The sequence below is a fragment of the Schistocerca americana genome, chromosome 1, assembly GCF_021461395.2.
Source record: "Schistocerca americana isolate TAMUIC-IGC-003095 chromosome 1, iqSchAmer2.1, whole genome shotgun sequence".
Lineage (NCBI taxonomy): Eukaryota > Metazoa > Arthropoda > Insecta > Orthoptera > Acrididae > Schistocerca > Schistocerca americana.
The window spans coordinates 182,490,227-182,517,569 of record NC_060119.1 but is presented as its reverse complement, the minus strand read 5'-3'; the positions used below and the strand labels follow the sequence as shown (position 1 = coordinate 182,517,569).

General features: G+C 44.7%; 1 protein-coding gene across 1 annotated transcript in view; it reads right to left on the bottom strand.

Moving 5' to 3' along the window:
* LOC124616998 (protein Tob1-like) overlaps positions 1 to 25,751 on the bottom strand; it is a 168,606-nt gene extending 142,855 nt beyond the window's left edge. The window contains exon 1 of the mRNA XM_047145270.1: positions 25,613 to 25,751. The gene's annotated coding sequence lies outside the window, so the exon portion shown is untranslated. The remainder of the gene's footprint in view (positions 1 to 25,612) is intronic.
* Between the last annotated feature and the right edge of the window lie 1,592 nt (positions 25,752 to 27,343).

Below are 27,343 nucleotides of genomic sequence, written 5' to 3'. Positions count from 1 at the left end.
CTAAGCTCTGTGCTAATACCCGCACTCTGCGGCAGCTGGTCTCCGTGTGGCAGATATTACTCCGCCTCTAAAAGCGGACGCTGCAGAAATAGGCGCGCGACCCCGTTGTGTTCTGCAAGCGCCACGCTCAAGTTACCAGCCTCAAAACTCCTGACACCGAGCGGGAAAGATTGTCTATGGGGGTGGATGGTGGATTACGAGTGGGGGGGTCGGGAGGGGGGAGGTAGTCACCGCAGGGGAAAATTCACGAGGGTGAGAGTACGCTACTGCCCGCCAAGTAAGTGACTGATTTGATGCAACTGCCCATGTATTCTCATTGCGATGTGTTAATATACAGAGGTATCATAAATAGTAGCGCAAACTGACACAATTGAAAGTGTGCGACGTTAGAAGCAAAACCGCCTCAGTAAACGAGTTCACAAACTTGAGATAATTTCGAATTGGTTTGTAAACACCATATTACTCGTAGTTAGGAAGGAATATGGTAATGATTAAGAAAAGTTATTGGGCACTGTTTTAGGCGTATAGATGCATTTAGTGAACAAGAAGTACAGTCGTATCCTTTTGTGTAAGAGCCACAGTTTCTGTACGCTTGTAACTGTAGAAGGAGGTATTCCAACAAATAGTCCGTAGAGTTCAATGCACTGAACTTAAAATAGTTTCGAACGTCAGGTAATTTCCAGATTTTTAACGGGAATTTACAATTCTCTACTCTAGTTCATCAACCGTGTTAATGGGAGTGCTGTACACGACGCTTTTATTGTGATTCTGGACACAAAACACTTAAGGATAGAAATGATACTGACATTTGATGACCAACTACAGTTTAAAATATTGAAATCTGTTCATGAATTTCAACTTAACTATATGATAGATAGATGTACTACATACAGCGACGTGTGAAAATTTTGCCGGCCCGGAAATAGAACCTCCCCCCCCCCCCCCCCTTATCATTCAGACTATCCGGACACGTTCCTTGACCCGATTCAAACTTTCATGTCATGCACTTATCTCTTTCTTCTGACAGATTATTAATTTATAAGCCATATTCGCACATCTCGTGATTCCTGTGCACGTTTTAGAACCGAGACAATGAGAAATCCCAGACAATCGTTGTCACTTAGGCGGCTGCTTGCGATAAGCAGGAAATCTGCGCTCGAGTCCCTGGTTCGACACAAATTTTTGTGTGTCGCTTTTGGTAGTACATCTATAATAAAACAGTCAAGTTGAACTGCAGGAATAAACTTGGAGACGGGTCACTTTATCATGTAGGCCAGCTTCCAGAGCCGGCCGATATGACCGAGCGGTTCCAGGCGCTTCAGTCCGGAACCGCGCTGCTGCTACGGTGACAGGTTCGAATCCTGCCCCGGGCATGGATGTGTGTGATGTCCTTAGGTTGGGTAGGTTTAACTAGTTCTAAGTCTAGGGGACTGATGACCTCAGATGTTAGGTCCCATAGTGCTTAGAGACATTTGAACCAAACCAGCGTCCTGATCTACCTAGACGGGTTCCTTGTTGACCACATCATTGTCTTCGACGTCATTTCAGAGAATCAGTAAAAGGAATGAAGAAAGGAAGATAGGATTTAGTGTCTTACAGACGGAGCAGGTGCTCGGATTGGGGAAGAATGGAGAAGGCAATTGGTCAAGTCATTTTCAAGTGAACCATCACCGCGTTTAAGCGAATTACGGAACCCACGGGAAACCTATATCTAGCTGACCGAACGGGAATTCGCACCGTCGACCTCCCGAACGCGAATCCACTATCTTCGCAGTTTGTCATTACATTCGGTAGTCGTAGTGAAGTATGTCAGTGTCCCGTCATTCATACGTCACATAATTCGACGTAGCTCTACATCATCAAGCATCCTCGATGGAAGACGACGAAGGTGAAACCGGGGGTAGTTGCATTCCTTGGGCTGTGTGGAAGAATGTGTAATGAAATAAGACGATCGCCTAGTAGTCTTAATCACACACTCCATGGAAAACTTTGCTCAAGTGGAGACTGATACACATACGGCGCATTTAGGCCTAATTCTCTCAAAAAATGACAATAATTATCAGTTTCATAATAATCGTGAATTGATGATACCTTCACAAATGAATCCCTAAACGACTGATTTGAGAATCTATGTTTATTTCTGTCCGCTGTAAATTGTTTCATTCTGCGCCATCAACTGATACAACCCGTAGAATTTGCCTAGTGTCGCGAAAAGATTATGATATGATGCGTTTGAATGTGACAGGGCAACATACACTTCTAGTTTACGATGCAAACATTCAGACTTCAGAGTGTAGTGAGGGTTAAATTGACTAGTAGACAACGGGGCTATTTGGTGACCGTATTAGCGCCTGCTTCTTTTCAGATACTGGACTGTGTCGGAATATTAACACATGTTTCATAAAAATTCATCAAATTGCCGTGAATGTACTACATGCAACCACAAAGGTGTTGTTGCACTCCGAAAGGGAACGTCCTATGCGAGGAGTGGCGCAAAAGAATTGAAACTAATAGTGCAGATTTCTCTACATGCGCTAAATATATTCAGTTAATATGGTTCAAATGGCTCTAAGCACTATGAGAGTTGACATCTGAGGTCATCAGTCCCCTAGACTTAGAACTACTTAAACCTAACTAACCTAAGGACAGCACACACATTCATGCCCGAGGCAGGATTCGAACCTGCGACCGTAGCAGCAGCGCGGTTCCGGATGAAGCGCCTAGAACTGCTCGGCCACAGCGGCTGGCTTCAGTTAATAGAGATCGCTTTGTTAGCAGGAACAGCTTGAGTCTCTGTTCGCACCGTTCTCCGCTCAAAACATTTCTGTGTGTCGTTTCGCTTGCCGTTTCGCAGGAGTCCTGCTGTTTTCGACTTCCGACATTTCCAGGACGTGTCTGCTGTAAATCGCTCATCCTCAGTAACTGAAATGTTCTATTTGGATGACAGATGTCACAACGCAAGGACATGGCATGGTGTTCAAACACAGAGACGAACAAATACAGAGCGACAAATACATTCTTAGTAATTTAGTTTTATTTGTCAGTATTTGTGTGTAAGCATTTAATAAAGAGCGTGGGGCAGAATGCGTGGAATGTGGGGAGGGAGGGGGGAACACGTACGCCGATTCAAGGGCGCTTCGAAATACAGCTTTCCCGCATTTGGAGCGTTCCAGGTAATTCTTCTAGCACGGCGACGCTTGGGCCAAAAATATATTCGCGGCCCTTTGGGCGAACTTTCTGGGAAACTTGCAGATCGGGGATGAGTCACCGCTGGTCGGATAATTTTTAGCGTCCGGCGGTGACCCTGACGGTCTGACGTTTACTGGTTGCGCCTCACGCACGCTGCGTTTACCGGACGCGTGGAAATAGAACGCGTGTATAATGCACCCGCAGGACGCGCGAAACCGAACGCGGCACAGTCTAGCAGCACCGGCTAAAGCCGCCTTCCCGCATATCGCAATGCTCGTGGTGTCATCACTCTATACTGCCATCTGCAACTGCTCTAGATACAGACGATTAACTAATGGAAGTGTTCGAAGAAATACCAAATCGTTAACTAATAAACAAGATACCACCGTAAGGGGTATATTCGCAGATATGCGATTCATGCGATGTATTTTTGACTCTTAGAACCCGTTACGGTGTACTGGGACTATTTAACAGAAATGAGAGTAACATCAAACATTGCCGAAAGAATCTTAATAAGACTTTTGTAGGTCCATCGTTTTAGCAGGACGTCTCTGGTACGACGGCCGTTTACTATCGTGACAAAAAATAAAAACGCCTACAGCCGTCCTTATGATTTTATTTTATTTTGTCGCTACTAGTTTCGGCGCTTAATTGCGTCATCTTCAGGCTGTTTTGATGCGGTACAGGATGATACGATCCCCACGCATAACCCATCAGTTGCCATCATTCCTGGATTCGCAAATAATGTGTCAGCACTCCAATCATCCATGCTGTATAGTCCATAATCGGCATGTCAGTCAGGCAAAATCACCGTGAGCATGCAAAGGTCATCAGTCCCTAAGCTTACACATTACGTAACCTAAATTATCCTAAGGACAAACACACACACCCATGCCCGAGGGAGGACTCGAACCTCCGCCGGGATCAGCCGCACAGTCCATGACTGCAGCGCCCGAGACCGTTCGGCTAATACCGCACGGCACTGCACGCCCTCGTCCAACGGGAACCGTCAACCCTGCGAGTCCTTTTCAAAGAGAGAGAATGCGCGATATTCTAATGGAGAGAGATCAAAACTATTTGGCGGGTGCTGAGGAATCTGCCTGGCTGGCCTCTCAGGTCGACCGGCGTCTCGTGTCGAATCGAGACCAGCACGGAACTTAGTGAATCGTTTCACAACGGTCGTTTTCGACAGACATACTGTCCCATACATATTATTTATTCTCCGATGGATGTCTTCCTGTGTTTGTGCTTCAACACATAAGAAGAGAATAACAGCACGTTGGTCCTGTTTTGACACATTTGGTAACAACGTCGCCATAGTTCACGTTGCCGCATTTGCCGCACACACGATGAAAAGACAGGAATGCCACACTAATCCGTTACGTATATCTCGGTGCTTATATACCAGAGTTGCACTAAGTTTCATATATGCTGCAATAACACAAACAAACGAAATCTTTTTGGTGGCCTATTCACTGATCGCTGGTGATACTGTCGTCTACAGGAAATTATCGTCTTTCGGCGATAGAAAATTCAGAAAGACATGGACATAATTTTCACTGACTGAATGGCAGTTCTCTGTAATGGTTCATAAGGAAGCCCCACAGTACCCAGTTATGTGATTAGTGCCAAACATCTGCAGCAATCCACATCGTTTAAATATTTAGGGATAGTATTATGGAGCTGTATGAAGTGGAACCAACCCTAAAATCAATGTTATGGAAGGTAGATGGAAGTCTTTGAATTAATGCAAGGTTTCTGGAACAGAGAAGTGTGTCTGTTTCCAAAGCCTAAAGAACACGTCCGAGAAATTCACTTTGGTAGTGATTAAGTAGTGCAAGCAGAGTTGATGTTATGGCTCTGTCAACAAAGCCAAACATTCTACAGTGACGGTATCAACAAACTGGTCTCTCGTTAGGAGGAATGTGTTCGTCGCCAGGGTGACTACGTCGAGAAATCAGTATGTTGACGTAAAGATTATAGACGTAGAATATTTTACTTTAAAAAATGTAAGAGTTTTCACACAAAAAATCGGAGGCATTTCTTTTCAGCAAGCCCTCGTATATGTACGATGTAATGAATTTTACTAATTATTGTGCCACTGTCAATGAGGTCTCTAGATGGAGCACTAGCCAATATTGGCCAAGGTGAAGGAAGCCACCGCTTCTGGAATCTGACCGAAGCTATTTAGTGAAACTTCCAGAATGTGATCAGAATGAGCGAATGGGATGCTGTTACAGATATTATCTTCCCGGCGTTCACGTTCAAGATGAGTCTGTCACGAAGATGCCGTGTACGTGTGACTGGCGTTATAGGGTTGCGCTGCCACAGTCGCCGCGCTTAGTGCTAAACTCTGGCGTATAGTGGTCGTGTTTGCCGAGTTACACCAACGGCGGTCTTATCTGTTGGGCGCAGGGAAGGGAGATAGCGCCGCACACCACACGAAACCAGTCGGCAAGCGCTACGGGCCAGCCGGCGCTCGCCGACGTCGCCATACGTGTTCGCGGATGCAGTTACATACGTATACAGAGTTTTGGGCCAGTCGGTATAAACGGCAATGTCAAAACTTGTTAGCACACCCTTCATGACCGGGGTACCAAATGGCAAAATCCAACAAGATAATGAAAGACCGCACACTGCACTTCACACTACAAATGCCTTAAGGAATGTACGGATCATTGACTGCCCTGGCCTGTCCTCTGATTTGTCACTCACGTTGCGTGTCTGGGGTGTGATGGAAGACGTAACTTTCATACTAGCCTCAAGTCGTCGGTCATCGTGAGCTGACGTAGTTTCAGTCATTACAAAACATTAGCATCCACCGTACAATAAATACAAGAGTGCATTAGTCCTCGTGGGGAAGATACCTCGTATTGAAGTCGGTGTTGGTTATCGGTTTCAAATTGATTCAAAAATGGTTCAAATGGCTCTGAGCACTATGGAACTTAACTTCTGAGGTCATCAGTCCCCTAGAACTTAGAACTACTTAAACCTAACTAACTTAAGGACATCACACACATCCATGCCCGAGGCAGGATTCGAACCTGCGACCGTAGCGGCAGCGCGGTTCCAGACTGTAGCGCCTATAACCGTTCGGCCACACCGGCCGGCGACGGTCATAATAACATCGGCTCCAAACGAAAACAACAAGAAGTGTATGAAGTCGTAACAAGTACCACAAGATTTATTGTACAGTCTGTTAAGTAAACGAGTGGTCGGCATTACACAGATGGTTAAGATACTGACTATGTTCTTTCACAATCCATCAGAGTGAACCTTTACTCTTGATGGAATGTCCATAGAACATCAGTTTACTTTGAGTTCTTGACTAAGATACACAAGAAGAGACATGAGTGCAACTTACGGGGGACGCCTTCATCAAAGATTTTGATACCGACTGCCAAATTCTGGTTCAACGACAAAAATGAAGACAGGATGCCGCAGGGGTTTTGCGGCGACTGGAAAAAGGAGAAAGGTGTGCAGGTACTGGATTGGCGCTCACAGTCGTGTGACGTTAATCCTATTGAAAATGTATGTCTTATACCAAAAAGAAGTTGCAAGGAAGAAAGATTTTCACTCTGAAACAGCTGTCAACGCAGATTCGACGCATTTGGAGGTATCTTCCAGGTGAATACGCGGAAAACTTGGTTTCAAGCATGCCTCGGAGATGCCAAGCAATTGTCGACGCTGCGGGTGACTGGACGTAAAATTAATTGTAACTGCATTTTTCTTTTGTTCATATATGATGTATGTATATGTTTTAGTTTGTTGTCAATACATTTTTCTACTGATTTACCCGACCACGATCTTACTTAAAAGACTCTAAATACTCAACATTGCTCCCCACAAATGTTGCTGCTGCACAAGTTGCGTACACTTCCTTAAGGCGATCACTTCACAGAAGAAATGGTTCAAATGGCTCTGAGCACTATGGGACTTAACATCTATGGTCATCAGTCCCCTAGAACTTAGAACTACTTAAACCTAACTAACCTAAGGACAGCACACAACACCCAGTCATCACGAGGCAGAGAAAATCCCTGACCCCGCCGGGAATCGAACCCGGGAACCCGGGCGTGGGAAGCGAGAACGCTACCGCACGACCACGAGATGCGGACACTTCACAGAAGAACTGGGGAGATTCCTTATACAGGACACAGATGTTCCTTCTTTCATCCTTGTAGCAATGAATTAGAACTCTGTCGACAGTAGCTTGGACGTTGGATCTTTGTTTTGCTTTCAAAGAATTGTGTCCATCTCTCTTGCACGCAGAACACTAAAGAGTCATCTCGCTGGAATCGTCCAGCCAATAGAGAACAGTCGCAAATATTGTTCTTGGCCTAACGAAAGCACTGAATACACGCCACAATCTGCAATACTAAAGCCTATACGCCATGTGTAAATGTAAGGATCGTGCCGATGTGTCGGGCGCCGCAGCTGTTGCTTAGTGAGACGTTAGTGCACGCAGGCAGACGCCATCTCCATACACTTGCATACCTGCGACGTCAGGCGATGCTCGTCGGCTGCCATAAAGCCGCGTATGACCAATAAAAGTCGCCATGAAATTAAGACACGCCAGACAACCGATACAAATGTCGCCATTAAGCGTGGCCACGCACGCAGGGGCAACTTTCAGCGTACGAGCTAACATCACGCTTTGGCGCAATCAACACGCAGACATCCCCACTGACCTTCCGTCGTCCTTCTGTTCTCAACAGTTTGCTTCAAAATTACGCCTCACGAGTTGCTAGCACTCGAATTCTTCAATTTCCTGACATATTTTGCTGGCTCACTAATTAGCTCGCTCTTAGCGTCCATGAGATCCCAACTTCGGTACAAAACGATGCCAAGGTTGATGACGTGTTCCTTGACTCGCGGAACAGATTCAACTAAGAGCGACACGTTTCGTCACGGGATCGTTTAATCGGCGAGAGCGCGTTACGGAGATGCCCTACGAACTACAGCGGCAGAGGCTGCAAGAGAGGCATTGTGTATCACGGCGACGTTTGCTATGGAAATTCCGAGAGCGCACGTTCTAAGAAGAACCGGGCAGCATATTACTCTCTCACATACACCTAGTCGAATGACCAAGACGGAGTCAGACAAATGAGAGGCGATACGAAAAATGAGAGGCGATACGAAAAATGAGAGGCGATACGGCGGTGTACCGACAGTCTTTCTCTCACACACCATTGGCGAACGGGGAAATTATAGTGACGCCAGGAGCTCCTTTTGTCACACACTGTAAAGTTGCTTGCATAGTGTAAATCTAGATGTAAGGTATTTATCCAGTTCATTCTCACACAGTAAGCTCACATAGTAAACTGGCAACTGTCGACGTTTGGTTTCAGTATCTTTGCAAAGACAAATGAGAAAAAAAATACTGTTTAGAGCATGTTATTTTCTATTTGTATCTCGCCAATTAAGCAGAGCAGAAGACGATGGGATGAGTTCATCGATGTACCGATATTTGTTATTTATTTCTCAACTCGCTTGACTGAAGGCTGGTATACCACCGTGTACACAAGGCGACCACCGCATGCGCTGTTTCAGCCGGACGTCGTCCCCGTTTTGCTATCGCCTTGCTGTATTTTTTCCCCGCTGTGGCATATCTGGAACAACGACAGCAGGTTGCAGTTCACCCCGGCACTGCATATCACCTCGACACGTTACGCAACACCTGCCATTTGTCGTGGAGCGCTTGTTTGCCGGAAAAGCACTTCCTTTCACTATATTACCGTCGGGGGAAAGCACCGCCCGTTACGAGTGGGAGGCGAATATTGCATGGATTTAGAACCCTGGTGACACGTAGTGAAGCAGATGACAGTGAATCCAATACAGGAGAAATTTTATCGACTTGTACAGGGTGTTTCAAAAATGACCGGTATATTTGAAACGGTAATAAAAACTAAACGAACAGCGATAGAAATACACCGTTTGTTGCAATATGCTTGGGATAACAGTACATTTTCAGGCAGACAAACTTTCGAAATTACAGTAGTTACAATTGTCAACAACAGATGGCGCTGCGGTCTGGGAAACTCTATAGTACGATATTTTCCACATATCCACCATGCGTAGCAATAATATGGCGTAGTCTCTGAATGAAATTGCCCGAAACCTTTGACAACGTGTCTGGCGGAATGGCTTCACATGCAGATGAGATGTACTGCTTCAGCTGTTCAATTGTTTCTGGATTCTGGCGGTACACCTGGTCTTTCAAGTGTCCCCACAGAAAGAAGTCACAGGGGTTCATGTCTGGCGAATAGGGAGGCCAATCCACGCCGCCTCCTGTATGTATAGCCCAAAGCAATCACACGATCATCGAAATATTCATTCAGGAAATTAAAGACGTCGGCCGTGTGATGTGGCCGGGCACCATCTTGCATAAACCACGAGGTGTTCGCAGTGTCGTCTAAGGCAGTTTGTACCGCCACAAATTCACGAAGAATGTCCAGATAGCGTGATGCAGTAATCGTTTCGGATCTGAAAAATGGGCCAATGATTCCTTTGGAACAAATGGCGGTCCAGACCAGTACTTTTTGAGGATGCAGGGACGATGGGACTGCAACATGGGGCTTTTCGGTTCCCCATATGCGCCAGTTCTGTTTATTGACGAAGTCGTCCAGGTAAAAATAAGCTTCGTCAGTAAACCAAATGCTGCCCACATGCATATCGCCGTCATCAATCCAGTGCACTATATCGTTAGCGAATGTCTCTCGTGCAGCAATGGTAGCGGCGCTGAGGGGTTGCCGCGTTTGAATTTTGTATGGATAGAGGTGTAAACTCTGGCGCATGAGACGATACGTGGACGTTGGCGTCATTTGGACCGCAGCTGCAACACGGCGAACGGAAACCCGAGGTCGCTGTTGGATCACCTGCTGCACTAGCTGCACGTTGCCCTCTGTGGTTGCCGTACGCGGTCGCCCTACCTTTCCAGCACGTTCATCTGTCACGTTCCCAGTCCGTTGAAATTTTTCAAACAAATCCTTTATTGTATCGCTTTTCGGTCCTTTGGTTACATTAAACCTCCGTTGAAAACTTCGTCTTGTTGCAACAACACTGTGTTCTAGGCGGTGGAATTCCAACACCAGAAAAATCCTCTGTTCTAAGGAATAAACCATGTTGTCCACAGCACACTTGCACGTTGTGAACAGCACACGCTTACAGCAGAAAGACGACGTACAGAATGGCGCACCCACAGACTGCGTTGTCTTCTATATCTTTCACATCACTTGCAGCGCCATCTGTTGTTGAAAATTGTAACTACTGTAATTTCGAAAGTTTGTCCGCCTGAAAATGTACTGTTGTCCCAAGAATATTGCAACAAACGGTGTATTTCAATCGCTGCTCGTTTAGTTTTTATTGCCGTTTCAAATATACCGGTCATTTTTGAAACACCCTGTACCTGAAATAAGTGATTACAATTTCGCTGCTCAGCGTGTGACGGTTGTCGTGATAATGTGCGATATGTCTTAGAACTTTTCGTGTTTTTAAAACAGTATAAAATTTGAGGAGTGAAGGTTTCGACCTAGGCTGTACTCGTATTTGACTAACAGCAAGTGGTCGTCCGCACAGGCAATGGGGTGCAGCCGTCGTGTGTTGGAACAAATGGCAGAACGAAGTGGAGCAAAGTGGTATGGGGAACGGTGGTCCAAGTGTAAAGATCAGTTACAGTTGCTGACGAAATGGCAGAATCCATTCCCCAGAAGAGAGCACTTTGACAACAAATATTAATGTTAAGCAAAACAGGCGACAAGTAAGGAACGGGATGAATCGCTTTACACACTTCCTGCTGTAATTACGTTTTAAATGATTTGAAAAGAGAAGATTTGATGAAACAATTCCTAGTGTGGTGTGAATCCAATAATAAGCCATGGCACGAGGTTGTTGATATTCTGATACTGACATTTAGTACTTTAAGGATTGGGATTGGTATGGAAGACATGTGCGACTCATGACGAAATTAATTATTAAAACTTGATTATGTGCGCCACTGAGTCAATTTCTATCTGAAGTAGACTACTGGCACTAGTGGACTCATGTCACACCATGAGTGATTTTTGTGCATTATGCGTGGCTGGAGGGATGAGAATTTTGCACGAGTAGTTCATTTCAAGCTGACATTACGTTTGTCTATCTTACTTAAATAACAATTCATTGCATCACTTTTATTATTTAAGACTCTTGAACCATGACCCACTTATCTTCCGGGACATGCAAGTAAAGTTCTGGAGCGATAAGCATTACGTCTGCAAGGGACTAGGAGAAGCAAACAAAATAGCACGTATGACGCCAGGATCAGACAGACGTCAGCTCAGGGGTTGGTACGAGTAACTACGGCTTCCAAGCAGCTCTCTGCGAGGCGTGAGTGTCAGGGAAATCCTAGAGGTAAAGTTCCAGGGCAGTACACGACTGAAAAAGCAGGTAGATCGCAACCAGCGCGAAGTCCAGGGAGTGTACCCAGTAGAGAAATCTTCTGTCCAGGTTCAACTACATCTGTATGTCCACAGTTCTACTTAACGGCGTGTGGCGGAGAGTACATCCGGCATCAACCTTCTTTCATTTACTTGAGTGCCATAAAAGCATATCACTAAAAATTTTCGAAATATTTTTGGTACATTGTGAGATACTGATGAATGAAGAAGAAGGAGGAACCAGGAATTGTTGGAAATAATGCAATAACATAAAATTTTCCAGGAAAGGCTGTAATGCGTCTAGTGTGCCAGAGCACCTACGAGTTAAATTTGTGACGCCGAGGTGCCCAGAGAAAAAAAAAAAAACAAAAAAAAACATCTGTTTCGCAGACTCCAGGAGCAAAGCACGAATGGACAAAGACCTACAACAGCAAAAGTAATGGAAGGAAAAAGCCAGACAACATAGTTACTAGAGGCAGGTTCTAAGGTCTCTATAGTCGAGGAAAACGGAGATTAATGTGCCGTCGACGTTTAGGTCATCAGGGACTGAGCACAAGCCCGTATCGGGGAAGTATGGCGATAAAATTTGCCTTGTCCTTTTCAAAAGAATCTTCGAAACAACTTAAGGAAACCACGGAAAATCTAAATCAAGACAGAGGGACAGGAATTTGAACTGGTGTCGCCACCCGCTCCACCCTCTCTCCCAAATGCGAAGCCATTGTGTAACCACGGCGCCATCTCGCTGTTTTCAATGTCAATGTACACCTTGAAGTGAATAAGTGTAGTCGAGAGATATCTTCCTCTTAAATGCGCAGTTTTTTTTGCCCTTGAAGAGATAATGTTTGTAGTACTGTATAATTAGCCAGATAACTGTTTGCACTACGAGGATGGAACTCGACAAGAGCGCAAACGCTTTGCGAATTCTAGACGTTTATGGAGCTGGCTCGTGGAATTTCAATGAGGCAAGTGCGATTTTCTCACGCAGTCTGGATGATGTGCGATAATGGACATTTGGAAGATTAACGCAAGCATTGCCGTGACGTGTTATCGGTTATCGCCAACCTGGCCACAGATATCGACCGCCGTTCTGACTCGTACTGGTTAGGCCCGTCGCTTGCCAGCGTTGCAAAATGTTCTGCCAAGATAGCTGACAATAGTCGCCGGCGCTATAAAAAGAGGAAAGATGAAGATTTAACGCCACTCTTACATCTCTGGAGAAGGAACACCAGATCGATTGTAGAAGAACGCACGTGGCCTATTTTATAAGTCATCTGGACACTTTCCGGAAATGATTTGAGGAAGTCATAAAACACGGATGTCTCTGGGACTGAAAGTAAATTTTAACTGCGCTCGTCGTCAGTACGAACTGTGAGCACCTCGCTCGCTGCACCAATACTGTCAGTATCTGTGCACCAAAACGCCTGTTACGTTCATGACGTCGGGAAAGCATACTTTCCGTGTATGGAATAATCCAGAGCAAGCTTTCCGTATGATCAGATGACCAGTAGGCGTGGAATCAAGAGATCGTTCAGGGACGTTCCAAAGTTGTTGGCTAATCAAAAATAGCTTAGTTTCAAAGAAGATGACGACTTGGTGCGACCACTCGAAAGATATTCTTCATTGAAGCCTTCAAAAATAGTTTCTGCTTGCCTGATGCCTTTCGCGGATGGGAGGAAGCATCGGGCGAGCAAGCATACATCAGGCTACAGCGACTTTTCATTATGATAGTGCGTCTGTCAACACGTTATGGGAAGCGCTGGGAGACAGGACAACTATTGATGAAACGAGGAGACGAAGACTAGGGTCTAAAGTCATTTCAATGACGGCGTCGTTACAGACGGAGTACAGTCTCGGACTGGAGAAGGATGGAGAAGAAAGTCGACCGTGTTAATGCAAAGAAATCAACAGAGCATTTTCCCTAATAAAACTTGGGGGAGCCACGGAGAAACTGTCTGGGGTCGATGCATCTATGGGCTCCAGTTAAACACCGTAATATTTCTTCTGAACTTCAAATGCTGTTTCTACGTTCGGCACACCTCCTGTTACCAACTTTAAGAAGAGAACCGCGACTGAGGGACGCAAAGGAGCAATTCCCGGCCTAATCACTGCCACGCCATAGAAGTATCTGTTCAAGTCACGTGATAAAAGTGCTACCAGGAAGAAGTCGCTGGATTTTTTCGGGGTGGGAGATGTGGTAGGGGGCAGAGTTGACCAGACTAACGGCCTTCAGGAAAAGAAAATTCAGTCCGCGGAACGATCGGATTTGTCAACAGACTCACCTGTCTCCTATGAACTCCCATTCTGAACAGCGATAATGACCTGGATATCAACGATGGGATTACATCAGACTTGAGTGATAGAACCTGCATCTTTCGTGATGAAAATGTCTCTGGAGATACTCGCGTAGAAATGCGGTTAAATGTGTTTAGTGCCAAATGTGGGTACACAGATAGCATTCACGTTTGCGATTTCTGTAAATAAATTTTGATTTGATGTTTATTCAAAATATTTAAATATGGAAGTTGCTGTCTACCAGTCTGTAGTAGCTCATCAAGTTTTATTATGAGTTTTAAAAGATTTTTGTGACGTTTAAGGAGGGGACAAATTGTTAACCCATTTTTATTTTATAAGGTTTTTGTGAATATTCGTTCCAGACTAGAAATAATAATAGTTTTTCCTCTTGTGAATTAGTGAACTACAATTTTTCCAAAAGAAAGTTTAAGCGAAAATTAAAAGAAGGTACCGTCTGTAAGAGACTTCACTAGTATTTTCAGAATTATTGAGCATGATTTTTTAGTATCTTTTAGTGAGTAACAATGATAGAATAGCCCAGAAGCTTCCAACAACAATAGCATTGTCCTCCGTAGGACATTTATTATTACAGCTGCGCTATGGAAACGTAGATCCGCTGAAAGCACATGAGAACGAAGTAATAATTTCTACGAAGCTTAGGATAATCACTACTGAGTTTCAGGAATAGCTAAACATCTTCGCTTTGAGCACAGTTTTCACGAACAAGTGATGCCTTAGATTTAAGTTTATTTGAAGTTTCCAGCGGTTGTTCTGTTTTACATGTAATCCCCGAATGTTGTCAAGGAGCATAGTTTTTTGAAGGAGTAGGTGTTGTTCAATGACCGAAGTTAACGTACAAACAGTGAGATGGAAAGGGCAAATAAACGGCATGTTTTGCTGTATTCATCCTTTTTTTAGAATTCTTTGGTGTAGCAAAGAGACTACACGGCATTAGCCCGTCCTACGCTACGCGTGTAGGTATATATAAACACGTATGGAGGTCAAGGCAGGCATGGAGATAATACGCACCACTAACCCACAACAACAGGAAAATCTCTTCAGTGTATCTGTCTCTGACGTTAGTGATTCAGTGCAATGCAATAATTTCTTAGTTAATCAGCGAATGGCAGGAGCTCCCAGCACGACGACCTCGATAGGAGTGATGCATAACCCACTAGTGCGCAGGCGCGCAACACAGAAACTGCGACGACTCGGGAAGCACAATTCAGCCGCATGAACTGAGAGCTATAATCGATCACCGTCCATTGAGAGCGTGTCTGGTTACACACAGAATTTTTCCTACGGCAGTATCTCAGAACTTGCCGATTGGGAACTGCGTCAGGAGCACCTATTGTATTCTTGACACAGGAAAAGCCTATCTGGGCTACTGCTTTCACTCATTTCCGTATGCCTTAACAACTGCAATGAGATCGACGAACTTTACAAGAGCAGAAAATCAAATCCACGCCAAATTTTACAGAGCGATCTACACAAGATGTCTTCACTTCAGAGTTACATAAAATGTTTGTGCCGCGTGCACACGTAGCGAGTCACATTTTATGGCGGGAAGAAGCGTGGCTATAATAGCGTGCCATAAAACAAACTCGTGTTTGCATCGGAAGTTTTTCAACAATAGAAGACTCTAAAAGTATGGCACAGGCAACGATCTGAATCGCATTTTTATGGAGGCGGACACTTGGCCATCTCTGGTAGTGAACGTTAGGGGCATGAGCCATAAATAACAAGAAGATATCACATCTTCTTGCACTGTCTGCTTTTCGAAGTATTGTACAGCTAGGTACTGCAGGCATGTAAGCTGCGTCGATATGGAAGCTCTCGTAATTGCCGGCTGTCTGTATGGCATTACTCCTGTTTTAAAAGTGCTCTGTAAGGAATGGGGTACGTACAGTGTGTAAACTTTTAGATGGCAGACCTCTCCCTAGTCCTGAATCGGTAGAAGTCGGTAAACGTCGGGAGGCTTCGGTAGGCACGCAGTTTCGACTGCTGCCAACATTACGTAGCTGACTGTGTTGTTTGCGAAACGTGTTGCGAATAGTGTCAGTAGTGAAGAAATAATAGAACAAAACGTCATGCCTGACGCGGCACTTTTTCACGCATCTGGTTGTTTACCACGTCATATCTCCTGAGTTATATGTCGTAAAGAGACATAAATTTGCCGGCGCATTGGAACCGCACGACCGCTACGGTCGCAGGTTCGAATCCTGCCTCGGGCATGGATGTGTGTGATGTCCTTAGGTTAGTTAGGTTTAAGTAGTTCTAAGTTCTAGGGGACTTATGACCATAGCAGTTGAGTCCCATAGTGCTCAGAGCCATTTTTTTTTATGATATATGCTGATATATGTGGATACTGTATGCGAAATATGTTGCGATTAGAGTTAATAGTAACGAAATAATACATTAAAACGTCATGCCTATTGCGGCAGATTTACGGTATGTACTGAGAAAATGTAGTAAGTGACAACCCTTTTTCCTTTCATTATTTTGTGGGGGGTGTGAGCGAGAAAAATTTTCGCAAAGATTTGAAATTGTATGTAACGTTTGTTGCTAGTCGCCAAGTGCTCTCATTCTCAAATAGTGGATGCATAAATCTGGGTATTTTCCCGCGGTGGCATCTCATTGTTTATGACGTCATATCTCCCCAAGACTGTGTCTTATTTCTTTTTTTTCGGCTAGGAACCTTCGTGGGCGTACGGAGAACAAATCACCAAAATTTCATCGCAATCGGATGAATGGTTTGGGAACGCACAGAGGGCAGACATACATACATTCATTTTTATACATAGAGATTGACAGTTACGTTATACTATATGACCTGTTTAAATATATTTAAATTTTATAATTAATAGTTTAACATTGCGGGAAATGAAATAAAATGAAAAAAAATTGCGAGCCGTGGGAATCGAACGCAGGTCCGCTGCATTACAAGTTTCTACCTAACCAATTGCCCTACGCATGCTACAGTGACCTAACTGTTGAAACATTGTGTATTACTCTTTTTGCGCGTTCGTAGAACAACTCACCAAAGTTTCAAAAATGGCTCTGAGCACTATGGGACTTAACATCTGAGGTCATCAGTCCCCTAGAACTTAGAACTGCTTAAACCTAACTAACCTAAGGACATCACACACATCCATGCCCGAGGCAGGATTCGAACCTGCGACCGTGGCAGTCGCGCGGTGCCGGACTGAAGCGCCTAGAACCGCTCGGCCACCAGAGGCCGGCCACCAAAGTTTCATTGCAATCGGATGAATGGTTTGTGGGCGCATAGTAGACAAACATACATACATTCATTTATATATACACTCCTGGAAATTGAAATAAGAACACCGTGAATTCATTGTCCCAGGAAGGGGAAACTTTATTGACACATTCCTGGGGTCAGATACATCACATGATCACACTGTCAGAACCACAGGCACATAGACACAGGCAACAGAGCATGCACAATGTCGGCACTAGTACAGTGTATATCCACCTTTCGCAGCAATGCAGGCTGCTATTCTCCCATGGAGACGATCGTAAAGATGCTGGATGTAGTCCTGTGGAACGGCTTGCCATGCCATTTCCACCTGGCGCCTCAGTTGGACCAGCGTTCGTGCTGGACGTGCAGACCGCGTGAGACGACGCTTCATCCAGTCCCAAACATGCTCAATGGGGGACAGATCCGGAGATCTTGCTGGCCAGGGTAGTTGACTTACACCTTCTAGAGCACGTTGGGTGGCACGGGATACATGCGGACGTGCATTGTCCTGTTGGAACAGCAAGTTCCCTTGCCGGTCTAGGAATGGTAGAACGATGGGTTCGATGACGGTTTGGATGTACCGTGCACTATTCAGTGTCCCCTCGACGATCACCAGTGGTGTACGGCTAGTGTAGGAGATCGCTCCCCACACCATGATGCCGGGTGTTGGCCCTGTGTGCCTCGGTCGTATGCAGTCCCGATTGTGGCGCTCACCTGCACGGCACCAAACACGCATACGACCATCATTGGCACCAAGGCAGAAGCGACTCTCATCGCTGAAGACGACACGTCTCCATTCGTCCCTCCATTCACGCCTGTCGCGACACCACTGGAGGCGGGCTGCACGATGTTGGGGCGTGAGCGGAAGACGGCCTAACGGTGTGCGGGACCGTAGCCCAGCTTCATGGAGACGGTTGCGAATGGTCCTCGCCGATACCCCAGGAGCAACAGTGTCCCTAATTTGCTGGGAAGTGGCGGTGCGGTCCCCTACGGCACTGCGTAGGATCCTACGGTCTTGGCGTGCATCCGTGCGTCGCTGCGGTCCGGTCCCAGGTCGACGGGCACGTGCACCTTCCGCCGACCACTGGCGACAACATCGATGTACTGTGGAGACCTCACGCCCCACGTGTTGAGCAATTCGGCGGTACGTCCACCCGGCCTCCCGCATGCCCACTATACGCCCTCGCTCAAAGTCCGTCAACTGCACATACGGTTCACGTCCACGCTGTCGCGGCATGCTACCAGTGTTAAAGACTGCGATGGAGCTCCGTATGCCACGGCAAACTGGCTGAAACTGACGGCGGCGGTGCACAAATGCTGCGCAGCTAGCGCCATTCGACGGCCAACACCGCGGTTCCTGGTGTGTCCGCTGTGCCGTGCGTGTGATCATTGCTTGTACAGCCCTCTCGCAGTGTCCGGAGCAAGTATGGTGGGTCTGACACACCGGTGTCAATGTGTTCTTTTTTCCATTTCCAGGAGTATATATATATATATATATATATATATATATATATATATATATATATATATATATTAATGTACATGACGATTTTAGTTTCGTTTACGAACAACATTTAAAGCGAGTTCTACTTCCAAGCCTTTCGTCTGCTTTCGTGTAAGCATGACGCGCAATTCGTAGTGCCAGCACTGCAACTGGTAGGTGTGCCCTGTCTCCCCCCCTCCCCCCAGCGGTTCCTCTCCCCTCGCCAGCCAATGCTTGCTTCCTCCTCTCCCCGCGCTCCCCTTACAACTCTGCCGTCTTACAGTTAACACACTGTAGATGTAGTTTATTCCTTCGCTTTCGCAGTCACAGAACTGGCGCCCATAACTAGTGTGCAACTGACTGACAGGAAATTATAATATAAAAAATAATAATATGTTTTCCAAAAGTGAAATAAAACTTTCATACGATCTAAACCGTCGTGAATGTAGCTGTTTTTGAAATAAAGGAAAAAAGTGACTTCTCATGCTTCAAGTGGATGCCTTGGGGATAGCTATAACCACATCACAATAAAGTACAATGAAATTTTATGTTACTTACGTATCTTTGGTTCAAATATCACGTAAGCTGATAATTTTTTTTTTTTAAAGACATCATGTTTGAGCCAGTGACTGTTAAACTTTTTATTTCCACTATTGCACTTTCGGCCTTAGGCCATTATCAAGTGCAGATGTTTTGGCTTTGAACCATGTCAACTTTATACACGCTGACACATTTATATGTCGTGTATGAAGTTGACATGGCTCACAACCAAAACATCTGCACTTGATAATGGCCTAAGGCCGAAAGTGCATAGTGGAAATAAAAAGTTTAACAGTCACTGGCTCAAACATGATGTCTTTCAAGAAATTTCACATGACTGTGAATCCCAGTTATGAAAAGTTGATAAAAAAAATATTAGATAACTAGTTTTAAAACGTACGTCCAGTTTGATTCACTCCCATGTAAAATGGCCATACGATCGAAACTGTAATCATGTTGGTCGAAATTCAAAACGAAAATACTGTTCTCCAAACAATAGAGTCATCGCAATATTTCCAGGAGAAGTAAAAATAAGAGAATGTCAGAAGAACCCAAAATATAATAAGTGGAATAAATTTACAAAGATATTTTCACGGGGAAACATGGTAAAAGCAGGCAACTCACAAGTTTAAATGGATCCCTTGAATGTGGGAAACGAAGCAAAAAGTACTGGAAAATTATATAGTAACAAAATTTTTTGGGGTATGCATTTTCACCTCCATATTTCTATGCTGTACGGCACATGTAGACTAGTGATGCATGTTTACACTTGTAATTAGTGACAGCAAGAAGAAAAAGGTACAAAGAGAATCTTTTGGTATAATAAAGGAGAAGGAATGCAGCTAGGAGCCGTGCAACTATTGAAAAATGAAAAGAAAATACACAATTTACAGTCTGATAGTTTCGGAGCTCTTTATTCCGTTTCTGCCACCAACTTGATATCTATATATTGTGCAGGTCAGAATTGGAAATCCGTTTATACTTGCTTAGACCCAAGAAGGAGTGAATGCTAATGGAATTGTGTGGTGAAACTAAAGCAATCTTATGAAAATGAGTCAAACAGCTACTGAAAGACAGAAGACTGTAACGAAATATAGGAAGATCAGTAGAGGATCGATGGCATGTCCAGACAGTAAATAAACGTAACACATTGCGGATAAATTGACGAAAAGACTCGTTACTATTCGTTTACACTTTTGCCTATAGATCATTGGAAACGGTAACGACCGTAATATACGTAGGAATAACTGCCTGGAACGATTTAAAGTGGAATGACAACACCAAAGTAGCTATAAGAAGGCTGAGAATCAATAGAAGAACCGCGAGGAAATGTAACTCATCCAGGAAAGAAGAGGCTGGTCAGTCTTGGAGCCTTATCAAACAGAATAATACTATTCGATGCCACACGGGATTTGTTTTTACTGGCGGAATTAGTTGTACGTTAACAGTGATACCCAGCAATGTATACATGTTTACTGATGAATAGGTGGCCGATATACACTCCGTATACGGGTTCACTAAATGCAGTGGAACAGTGGTGCGACGTCGCCTTGCTGAACTATTCCCTCAACGACAGCACACAGTACTTTTCCATTACTCTGTTTCTTGTGTTGTACGTTTGATAATTGGCTTTTACACTACTGTGAAGGTATTTGTGAGAGAACTTAGGTCATTGGGCAACAAACTCTAGAAATTATAATTATATTATTACTCCCTAATGAGACACCGGAGACCAGGGGTTCCTTATGTCAAAATAAAAGAAAAGCACTCCATCTTCAGACCACAAGTGGCCCATCGGGATAGGAGGGGCGTGTGGTCATCACACCGCTCTCCCGGTCGTTATGATTATGACAAAATGCTTACAATATATTGAGTATGGCACGACATGTGTAACAAGCGTACACTGTAAATAATTTTGGGTGGATATGATTGGAAATTTTGAAAGAAGAATGTATTCTAGTCACGTAGGTTGGTAGATACAGCCAGCTACGAAGCTGTACGGCAGCTGTTGTTATTGCGTAAGTTGGAAATGGAGGTACGTTCCGCTCGGGATGGTCACCATTGCGGAACTCGGAAAGCGGTTAGCGCATCCGTCACTTTCTCACGGCCTCTGCGGCAAAAGAGAGGAACTTGCCGATCGTGATCGTGATCGGGGGGTGGGGGGGAATCCGACGAGTGACCTCTGCTGCTGAGGATCAGTGCAACGCGGGCGAGCCTAGATGACAGGGGCCGGTTGCGTCACTTCTTACATACGCGTCTCACCGCGCGCCGACGTGGCCGTCCCAACAGATTAGTGGGCTGGCGCGAGCGACGTGTCCGCCTCTTTTGTATCTGACGAGTCATCACTTGCATCGCATTCATCTTATTTGTGAGCAGAAAAGCTGACACCGGAAACGAAAACAAACCTTGCATCACAGCTCTGCAATGGGTGATACAAAGACCCTATTTATGAGTTCAACATCTCACTCATTATGGAGCATGCCGACTCAGTTTTTCAAGCACGCAAATTGAAAGCTACAATACATAAAATGGATAGCAAACGCAATCGTTGCGGCCCAAGTGTCCGCTGATAGTGTGTACGTAGCTTGTGCGGCGATTTGTGTTAAGAAATGAGAAAATTTCTCTGCAGGAGTGTATACAAAAAACAATGTTGCACATTAGGGATAAATCGAACGAAGTTGCGCTGTCGTTAACAGATTTTCATGAATTAGGGATTGGGTGTTCCGTGCTTTCTCTAAATTAGTTTAGGCAAATGCGGTGATGGTTCCTTTCACAATACCACGGGCGACTAAATGTGTAGCGATAAGTATGTAAATTTCCGCATATATAAATCATGCTTCTTGATATTAACCAGTAACGTCCTTGTTAATGTGATCCACGGATGAATAGAGCTACTGTCACTATTCCTACTAACTGGGTGGCGAGGGTGTAAACATGTGCGCATACAGTACTTGATATACTTGCGTAAATGCTATAAAATTATCTAAGTCAGTTCTGCGAAAAAATCAGCTTTGAACGAATCAGTGTATAGTAAATGTACCATGAAAAATTCGAAATATTTGAATTACACTCACGTCATTAGTCATTAACGACCTAACGCGGAATTAGAGAACGTTGGAAACGTCGTGTTTATCACGTATTATTTGGCACTGAACCAGCTTAAATTCAAAGGTATCATTATGCTCGCATGCTAATTTTTATTTACATATGTTACTTTCACGTCACATTGGATTGAAATTTTTCCAGAATAACGCTAAAAGTTTGTTAGAATAATACTAACAGGATTTCGAAATAAAGGAACGGAAGTCAGTAAGAAACATTCTTCGTTAATGTTGATTTAAAAATCTTATGATTCAAGACATCCTTGAAAAATGTTTTCACGGCACAAAATAAATACTATTTATACCACATTGATGGCTATCTCCAAACAGCTCTGTTTATTGCATTCCAACTTCATTGCAATCGATTTGCAAGCCACAAAGCACTCTCTTGACACACAAAATACGGGAATCGACGTGTAGTACTTTCGTAAATGTGTAAACTGAACATGAAGCTGTTCTTCTAGCCAGCAACAAATGTGAAAACACTTTAACTAACTGGATCAACAAAAAATTTTCAGATGCGTAATGTCATTTTGAAGTCAAGGGACGTGGCTTAGGAAATTTAGCGCAGCAGTGCAATATTTTCTACCGGTTGCTTTTTAAAAGCATTCTCCGTTTTGTCTCGCATAATTGTGACACACATTGGGAATTCAATGTTATTTTTAGAGTTTTGCGTCTCCTCATAAAAACTGCTTTCTGTTATAACGACTTCGATGGTTTCACGAAAATAACACATTGCTGAGGTCGATTACTGGTAAATTTGTCAATAGTGAATTGGTGGTGTCCCTAATACAGGCTGCTAGTCCTAGCACGAAATGCGAACAACAGGCTGTACAAATTAAAACTATCGGGGAAAATACTAAATTTCCAATTTAAATACACTCGTGTCATCTATCGTTAACGTCCCTAGTGCAGAATCACAAAATGGGGAAGAAAACGCCGTAGTTATTACATTTTATTTCGCACTGAAGCAGAATTCATTTAAGTGTGTCTCCTTCTACTCACAACTTACTGTAAAACTGGATTGTTACTGTGACATGACGCTACATTGGCATTTCACCAAATTAATACAAAACTGTTGCTATACATACATCAATACGATTCCGAAATTCAGAAATTGTAACCAGCAAGACGTATCGCTTCTCAACTTTTACTTAAGGGCGTAACGCGTCTACTGATTCGAGATATTTTTACATCAATAATTTTCAAGTCGATGATGTCTTATAGTCCGTGATAATCTTGCCTAATTCTACGTTGTGGGACGTGGCTTAAGAGCCTGAATGGATATGCTGAAGAACGGATTAAAGAAATATTCCCAACCTGCTGCTTACTAGCAGTGCGTATTGATTTGTTTCGAATTATGCTGTCCCACATTGCAGCATGTCGATGAACCACACCGAAGTGTTTTATTTCGCAATTCTCCGTTCGTTTTAATTCTTTGCATCTCTTCGCAAATGCATTTTGCACTTACAGAGACCGTGATGTTGCTATAGAACAACATGTTACCGTAGTTAATGGTCAGTAACTTCATTCGCCAAAGGTAAAGAGGTTGCGCCTACTACCCAGTCTGCTTCTGCTAAGCAGGAAATGCGACCAGGTGGCTGTGCTGTACCGTGCTCACGGACTGCAGTGGCGTTTTAAAAGTCGAAGGTGAGAGCGAGTTTGCAGCCAGCCTCGACTGTGACCTTCCTGATTCGTTAACAGCCGTGTCGCACTGCGGTGCTTCTGCCGCCAGCTGACCTTGAGAATGCCAGGAAGCTCCGAGTACATTTCTGATCGAAGCTGCACCTACAGAGCAGCAGACGGTGTTTATTCCCGAACAGCGCTGCAACTATGTCGTTAGAGGGATGTAGTATTGTCACCTGCATCGTAAGCACTGCTACGTAAGCACTATTACCATATGTCAACTACGTTTCTTCAAATTTTTCGTAAAATGTGACTGCAGGATCTCTAACGAATGGTGTTATAACCAACTGCGGCGGAAGTGATGAAACGTTCTAACCAACGGCACTTATTAGTTGCTATAAATGAAGCACGTCTCGACAGGTATACATCTCATGTAATTCTGTGGGACGGAACTTAAACATGTTACAGCACAAGTGATCTGAAGGACGAAACATCAGCAGTTATGTTTTCTCAGTAGATTGCTGCCATACGTGAAGTATGCTTCTCAGGCTGCAGCGTATTGGAAATTTTCGTTCACATTTGTATTATTTCCATATGTGGAGTATGTTTCTACAGATGTACATAATATGTGACTGCAGCTATTCAATAGGATACTATTTAAGTCGTTGCAGGAAACTGATGAACATATCTAACTACTGACATTTATTAGTTTTTATAATTAAAGTACGGCTCAACAGGTATGCATATTCTGTAATTCTATAGAATGGAATTGAGACATGAATGGTCGGAACATGGTTAGGTATTCGATTACTGTAGACTGTTGCCATATGTCTATTGCTACAGACTGTATCTTAAGTATCTCTATACACATGTAGTTATAGTATCATTACAGGAATACTCCGGGATGGGACTGAAACGCATTTAGGAAGAAGTGACCTAATGGTCTTCAGCGCCTGTTTGGCGCATATTGATGGTTCGAATACGTGAAGTTTGTTTCCACTGAAGTATACAACACTACGGCATAGAACTGACGCTAATTCATGGAGAAGTCACCCAAATGTCTGATTACCAGCACTTATTCATTCATGTGTGTGTACCGACATATGTGAAGTATCGATTGACGGGTATAGGTTTCGTATTGTTGCAGAAACTGCACGGGCTAAAATTAGAAACTATTGCAGGGATAATGACCTAAAAATATGGACATCATCACTTGTTTGTTCACATATGGATGGTGCCCGTTTGTTAAGCATGTCTCTACAAATGAAAATATCACGTGAATGCGAAAGTTGTATGGCACGCAGCTGAAACTTTTTCTTAGACAAGTGATTCGTATGTGTAATCAACAATCCTCATTCGTTCAGGCCTAGATTTTGGGCATCAGAGAAGTACGGTTGTGTAGACGTGCACGAATCCTACAGAAAAAAGTTCCGGAGGTCTTATCATCAGCACACACTGTAGCACACAATTTTCTCGTAGCTCAACCTAGTACAGATTTCATTTCTAAGTCTTGTAGAGCGAAGTATCTTAGGTAGTTCCGCCAAGCTATACGCAGCATGTTTTTCACGAAGAAATGTTGCTATAACGCACAGAGCTCTCCGCGTACGCTCGGAACGTAATTTGAATACGGTATCAGTTTCACACTAAAAATATTCCTTCGGCACACACGAGGCACGCTGGACTAGCTGATTCGAGTACTCACCTCGTCTCGAACAGCCTTCCTCTTCGCCGCTCGCAGCGCTTCGAGAACTGCTCAAGCCGACGACGACGGTGAAGTATAAAAGTAGAAAAGTATAAAAAAAGGAAGATAAGCGCTTCCACGCGTTGGCGGCGGTCGACCTGCGACTGTAGCGGCGCGGCGCGCGACGCCCGCTTTTATCAACTAGCGGCGCGACGGTGGCGCCGCGACGGCAGGCCGGTCAACCGCCGTCCTAGTATCGAGCCACGCGAGCGCGCGCCCGGCAGAGCGGCTTGCGGGGCTGCCGCGATCATTACGGCCGGGCCGCGCTGCTCCTAGCCGCGCCGGGCCAACTCCGAAAAGCGCTGCCGTGCCCTGCCTGCTGCAGTCGCGCGACAGCGAAAGTGGGCTGGGCCGACGCTTGCGTTCCCTGTCTATACGCAGTTATTTACTCGCTAAGAGCAACTGCTTGAGAGACAACCTTTGGAGGCCCTAACATATGGTACAGAAACTTCCTGGCAGATTAAAACTGTGTGACGGACCGAGACTCGAACTCGGGACCTTTGCCTTTAGCGGGCAAGTGCTCTTCCAACTGAGCTACCCAAGCACGACTCACGCCCCGTCCTCACAGCTGTACTCCTGCCAGTACCTAGTCTCCTAACTTTCAAACTTTACAGAAGCTCTCCTGCGAAATTTGCAGAAGTAGCACTCCTTCTTTCAGGGGCGTGAGTCGTACTTAGGTAGCTCAGTTGGAGGAGCACTTGCCCGCGAAAGGCAAAGGTCCCGAGTTCGAGTCTCGGTCCGGCACACAGTTTTAATCTGCAGGAAGTTTCATATCAGCGCACACTCCGCTGCAGAGTGAAAATCTCGTTCTGGAAACATCCCCCAGGCTGTGGCTAAGCCATGTCTCCGCAATATCCTTTCTTTCAGGAGTGCTAGTTCTGTAAGTTCCGCAGGAGAGCTTCTGTAAAGTTTGGAAGGTAGGAGACTAGGTACTGGCAGGAGTAAAGCTGTGAGGACGGGGCGTGAGTCGTACTTGGGTAGCTCAGTTGGTAGAGGACTTGCCCGCGAAAGGAAAAGGTCCTGAGTTCGAGTCTCGGTGCGGCACACAGTTTTAATCTGCCAGGAAGTTTCATATCAGCGCACACTCCGCTGCAGAGTGAAAATCTCATTCTGGAAATATGGTACAGAGTCATCAGCTGGCGACGACATTCTCCCATGCCGACCAGTATAGCTACTAAAACTGCAACGCCAAGACGGATAGCTAATAACAAAATATTACTTATTCTGCCCACAGAGTATCATATAGTTAAATTTTTAGGTATTTTGGGGGTACAAAGAGTGCGAAATGTAGTACATGGAACTGCCACTTTCGGCAACAACTCTGGTTCTAGGCTGCCATAGTAGAACTGAGCTTGGACGACAGATACAGGACTTTATCAATCGCTGTGACTGCTGAGTGATGGCATAACAGCCTCTTGGCGACCCACGATGTTTTCATTGGCTCACAGATCTGCAGAAAGTATTGACCAGGAGAATAGTCAACCACCCTCAGTATAAGATTAGGTCAGGAGAGCAGGGGCAACATGCAATACTCCGGTGTGTTGTTGAAAGATAACGTCAGGGAGACCTCGTAGATAGGGCACAGCGACTGACCTTCAGACGCCAGAAACATAGCTCCTGCTACCTAAATTACCGACTATGCCAATTAGAGGCGCTCGTGCTGTGTATCTACTGGTGCCACAGACTGTCACG